Source organism: Zea mays, chromosome 3 (genome assembly GCF_902167145.1).
Source record: "Zea mays cultivar B73 chromosome 3, Zm-B73-REFERENCE-NAM-5.0, whole genome shotgun sequence".
In the NCBI taxonomy this organism is placed as follows: domain Eukaryota; kingdom Viridiplantae; phylum Streptophyta; class Magnoliopsida; order Poales; family Poaceae; genus Zea; species Zea mays.
The window spans coordinates 153366898-153373075 of record NC_050098.1 but is presented as its reverse complement, the minus strand read 5'-3'; the positions used below and the strand labels follow the sequence as shown (position 1 = coordinate 153373075).

The following is a 6178-nucleotide window of genomic DNA, read 5'->3' as shown; positions in this document are numbered from 1 at the left end:
GGTTTTTTTTTGCTGACGCGCGGAACGACGACGACACACGAGGGTGATGTATATAGAGCTGCACCCGCGACGCGACGACGCTAACCGGTGGAATAGACGACGCTAACCGGTGGAATAGACGACGCGATTGGGAATTAAAGCCGAGCGAGCCGAGAGGACGCACCGACGAGCAGAAAACCATGCGAGTAGAAGACAGGGAAAACGATGGGCTCGACAATACGCGAAACGACGACAGTCGAATCGGCAACAAAGTGTTGGCGAATTCGATGAACATGACCACAGTCGCGAGCTGACACGGTCAAAATAACTGTGGTCAACGAGCTTTTAACACAAGCGATGATGGTGCGGGAACTCGACATGCCGTGGGAGCAGATGAAATTCGTGCGCGCGGCAAATAAGAAAAGAGCGAGCTATGCGTGAGCAGAGAGGTCGACCAGCGGCGCGCGCGCACGGACAACAGCGAAGAGCTCGGCGCGCAGCGAGTTGGAACTGGAGCGTCGCGATGGGCGAAGTGGAGCACGGTCAGCGCGCGTCTACCAAAGAACTCGCGCGGTACACAGGGAGAACAGGCGGCCACCAGGGAGAGCGTCCAGGCGCGCGCGACGAGCAGAGAGCCTGCCATGGAAACAGAGGGAGCAAGGCACAGCGAGCTGGAGTACCGCGACCATGGAACCGAGCAGATAGAGCGCCGTGAGATGGAGCTGGGCAGTGGAGAGCTCGGCTGGGCCAGCAGGGACGCCGCGAGCAGAGGCAAACAGCCATGGACGGAGCAGGAGAGAAAGAGCCGCGAGCGCTGAGAGAGAGAAGCAGGGGGGGGGGGGGGGGGCGCGGCCATGGGAGTGGCAGGACCGAGCGCCGTCCGAGCTCCGGCCATGAAGGGAGTTCCGACCACAGAGGGACGCAGGGAGCGCAGGAAGCTCCAAGCGGAGGAGACGCGCAGGGAAGAATCGAGCACGGTAGGATTTTCTTCTCGAGCTGAACGGTGGCTTGGACACGCGCAAAGTGATATAGACGCTGAAAAAAATCTGCGCAGGGGCGGCGGCTGATTTTTTTCCAGGCTGAGAAGATGAGAGATGAGCGCAGCTGAGCGGAGACGTTGTCGTGCTGGAGATTCAGATAAGAACCGGAGACCTGTTCGTGCTGGACTGCTGGAGATAAGGACCAGCGATTAAATGATCCTTGAGCGGTAGCTAGTGGATAAAGAATAAGAGAGAGTACGGTGGAGGATTAGTCTAAATAGATATTTTTCTATTTTCCATTGTTTTTTTATTTTCTTTCTTTTTTTTACCGAAAAACATAGATATTTTAGATCCGATTTTTTAGCGATGTATATATGGTAGACAGTAATTGTGACACGATTTTGATTTGGTGAATACTTTGTAATCAGATGAATTTGCGCCCGTTATTTATATCCAAAATTTTGGATCGGGGCGAGACGCAATCAGAACAATGTTAACAACAGTACTTCAGACTGTGTTCCAATTGATTTGAAATCAAATAATTTTATCCGCAGTCAACACCCGGTTCCACGACAACATATAATTTACGTGGAGAATCGAATCTCAATTATAAAATTCTCATACGTGATTTCTCGGTTGACGAGTGGGGACATAATTATTTGCACCGAAAACTTAGTCATCGAGTTCTACTTAATCTGTTCGGGATAAAATCATCCGAGTGAGTCGGGCTTCAGAATTCGTATTCGCGCGAGCGATGAATTTTAAATAATCATCGGACGCACCGATTTTCGGAATGACGATGTTCCGATCATTACGAAATTTTTTGGAAGAGCCCAAATAATAGAAGTAAAAATGATGTCGCACTCGCGACAAACGGAACAGATGCGATATTAAATTCGCAATAAACGAGGATGATTAAAATTTAAAATCCGTTTTATCCACTGATATTGCGTGCTTAAATCCGTACTCGTTGTCGAGCGGAATATAAACACCTGGGGTGTTACAGACCAAGTCGGGCGTAACCTGAAGGTTTATGTGGACGACGTCGTTATAAAGTCCAAAAAGTCTGATGACCTCATCGTCGATCTGGAAGAAACGTTTGCCAACCTCCAAAGGTTCTTAATCAAACTGAACCCTACAAAATGCGTTTTTGGGGTCCTCAAGGAAAACTTACTGGCTTCATGGTGTCGGATCGATGGATCGAAGCATACCAAGAAAAAATAGAGATCATTTGATGCATGGGCCCCATCCAGAACCTCAAGGGGGTATAATGACTGGTTGGGTGTGTCGTTGCGCTCAACTGGTTTGTGTCTAAACTCAGGGGAAAAAGGAATGCCCCTCTACAAGCTCTTGAGAAAAAGTGACCATTTTTCTTGAACGACCGAAGCCTAGGAGGCCCATGATCGAAAAAAATTGTTTAACAATAGCTCAAGATTGGGGTACCCACTACTGCAAGGTCAAGACGAGCCCTCTAGGAAAAACCTTAGCCACCATGCTAATGGTGGTCCATCTTAGCCTAGTGGTTGGGTCTGCCCAGTACGTCCACTAACTTTGGGTGAAGGCCAGGACTTATAATCAGCGCCTTAGAACCCCAGCAGTGGGGTCCAAGTTTGCCACGTGTCTTGAAGACAGGGGCTCTCGGCACCTACTCCTAGGGGCTGGACCCCCCGGGAACAGCCCCGACCCTCATGGCGGTCCACTCGAACCTCTAGCCTAAGGGGTCCGCTACTGCCATGTACTGGCCAACACCGGAGGAGGTGGGACCTCCTCTGAGCACCGCCCAGACCCCAACCAAGGGCGGTCTAGAGCTATCACAAGGAAGGGCGGTCCCAGTCACTACTCCCCACACAAGGCGAGGCCCGATGTTGTCACGTGTTCTACGACATGTGACGTAAGTCATCAGGGAAAGCCATGATGTCAGCCTCTAAGTGTAAAGCGCCTCTACATTAACTACGGATGAGGCGTATACTAGCCCGCCCTAGTGGCAGGCGGTGCGTCCGCAGTACACAGGTCGCACGGTAACTCGCGTGTTACCGAGGCAAGACCATTGACTCCATGCGCCGCTTGGGCTGCCATCATTACGGCTTCCACCGTAGCCTACACATTACCGAGGCGAAGGGAAACAGGCGGAGAAGACATGACGTCGCCTCCTGAGCACCCCTATGTGCGGTAGTGCGTCAGCCTACGCCGTAGCCTACACTTGCACTCTACTCTGATTAGATGGGACAAGGGCACAACAAGCTAGGAGATCTACACGAAAACCAAGAGAAGATATCTGTTCTCCACAGACTGTCGCTCCACTTACTCCATATCTAGCAATAGGTTATTGGGTCCACTTGTCAGGGCTCGGTCACCATGTACATGCCTCCCTTGGGATATAAAAGTGAGGGCACACACACGGTAGAGGACAGAGCCAACTCATGCTTCTATGGAGGTCAATTCGCACTCAGACCTTCGACTCCCTAGTTCTCAAGTAACACATCTCACATTGGATGTAGGGTGTTACGCTCCGGCGGCCCAAACCACTATAAACCCTTGTGTTCTCGAGTTCAACTAGCTAGTCAGGCAAAACCCTAGCCACTCTCCTCATCCTAGGATTAGGGCGGGTGCACTCCGCCACCCAGCCGGAGAAGTTTTATATTCGACATTTGGCGTGCTAGGTAGGGGTCGAGCGCTTAGCCTGGCCCCTTGCTAATGACATCCCACACGCCTCAAGATACTCGCCATCGATCTCAGGCGGTGCCTCAACAGGCGTGCCAACGCCATTAGGCAGAAGGCAATGGAAACCTCAAGCACGACGCTTGAGGTTACCGCCGCTGGCCCTCCTCCAGGCCCCGTCATGTCCGAGGTCGCGGGCGTCGACCCCCGGCAGAGCATGGTGGTATTCGAGGTGGTCAGTGTCATCTGGCAGCTAGGCACGGGCGAGGCTGCCACCGACGATCGGTCGCTATGCTCCATAGTCGATGGACTCGTCTACCCCGCCCCGCGGGGGATGACTTCTTCTACCTACCAACGAGTTTAGGTAGCCATAATAACAAAGGATACAAATTTTTTTAACATGGCCTCCTTCCTAAAATCCGTTGGTACGTCCCCATGGGCCACGAGCAAGGCTAGTGCAGCCCCCTACGCTAGCCTATGTCATGGTCCCATAGCGCACATGGTGAACGTCGTCGGCCACCACACAAGCTCATGGCATGTTCAGTATCCACCGTCGCCCATTCTTGGAAGGTGTTAAGTCCCAACTCCCTTGGCGTGTTGGTGGAGCCCAACAAACAAGCCAGTAATGGGTTGTGCCTTCGACAACCTCAGCATGCATGAGGTGACTAGGGCCCTTGGGAGCTCCCCACGCGCACTAGTGGGCCTTCAAAGGCGACTCCAAGACCCAACTCGTCTGTCATAAGCTCCATGGCGTTTAGGGTAGCAACCAATAACCTTCATCGGGCTCTGCCTTTGGCCACCACAAAGGCAGAACGAGATGTTGTTTACCCTGCAAGTCAGATGCACAACGGAGCTTAGGTGGTTTAGGTCGACCCCAAGCCTTACACCTGAAAGGTAGCATGCGAACGAACTCTTCTTTTGTAATAGGATTACATTTATCTATGGTCGAGTCTAGTAAGGTCCACCCTCGTAAGCCCGGTCTCTGGTGCCGTTCGTGGCCCAGTCCTGTGAGGGCTGCCCTTATAAACCCGGTCTTGGGTGTCATCTACACAGTTCAAATATATCCAATTGTGAAGGAAGAATATGAAAGACGCCTAGAGGGGGGTGGATAGGCGAAACCTAAAAATTATAGCTCTAAATACAAACTAGATCCCTTGATTAGTGGTTAGAACAAGATTCACAATTATTGGAGTATAAAACTAAAACCTTTGCTTGCAATGAGTATTGTTTTCAAAGAATGTGGAATTTAATCAATAACAATACTATTAGAAATGTTAGTGGAGAATAATGCAAGAGGGTTTAGTTAAGAAGAAGATAAACACAAGTTCTTTCTTGCAAGGAGTTGCTTCTCTAAATGAGAATTTAACTTGAAGCAACACAAAATAATGTTAGCAAAGAGTAGCGCAAGAGAACTTAGAAAGGGAGAGAACAAACAAATCACAAGCAATAAACACACGAGACACGGGTGATTTGTTTTACCGAGGTTCGGCCCTCGAAGGCCTAGTCCCTATTGAGGAGTCCACTAAGAATGGGTCTCTTTCAACCCTTTCCCTCTCTCCACCGATCACAAAAGACCGGCGAGCTCTTCTTCTTCTCAAGGATCACTTAAGACCCCGCAAGGATCACCACACCCTTTGGTGTCTCTTGCTAGCTTTACAAGCCTCCAAAACTTTGGAGGAAGTTCAATGGGAGTCAAAACTCCACGCACAAATGAACGCAAGATGTAGCACACACTTTCTCTCAATGAATCTTACAAGGCACTAGAGCTAAACTCTCACAAGAGGCTTTCTTTTGCTTGCTCTCTCTTTTGTGGCACTTGTGTGGTTTGTAGTGGTTTAAATCTTGTGTATAGGATGGATCAATGAATAGAAGTGGTTGGGAGGGCTTGGATATGTCAACTATATGACTTGGAATGTTGCTTGGGCTCCCACACTTTGAAGTGGCCGGTTGGGGTGGTATTTATAGCCACCAACCAAATTGTAGCCGTTGGAGAAGGCTACTGGCGATGGGCGCACCGGACAGTCCGGTGCGCCACCGGACAGTGTCCGGTGCGCCGCCACGTCATCTTGTCGTTTGGGCTTGGAGCTGGTCGACCGTTGGAGGTTTTGTCCTCATGTGGCACCGGACAGTCCGGTGTCACACCGGACAGTCCGGTGCCCCTCTGACCTGCTGCTCTGACTTCTGCCGCGACACTGTGCTGCACTGTTCATCCGTCAGAGTCGATCGTTGCGCGCAGATAGTCGTTGCTCCGCTGGTGCACCGGACAGTCCGGTGGCACACCGGACAGTCCGGTGAATTATAGCAGAGCTGCGCCTGGGAAACCCGAAGCTGCGAAGTTGGAGTTGATTCACCCTGGTGCATCGAACACTGTCCGGTGGCACACCGGACAGTCCGGTGCGCCAGACCAGGGAACACTTCGGTTTCCTTTTTGTTCCTTTCTTTTGAAGCCTAACTTGTTCTTTTTATTGGTTTGTGTTGAACCTTTGGCACCTGTAGAATGTATGATCTAGAGCAAACTAGTTAGTCCAATTATTTGTGTTGGGCAATTCAACCACCAAAAT

The 6178-nt window shown here is 50.8% G+C and overlaps 1 pseudogene; it reads right to left on the bottom strand.

Annotated features, from left to right (window-relative positions):
* Nucleotides 1–249: 249 nt before the first annotated feature.
* Nucleotides 250–811, bottom strand: LOC118476710 (uncharacterized; annotated as a pseudogene).
* Between the last annotated feature and the right edge of the window lie 5367 nt (nt 812–6178).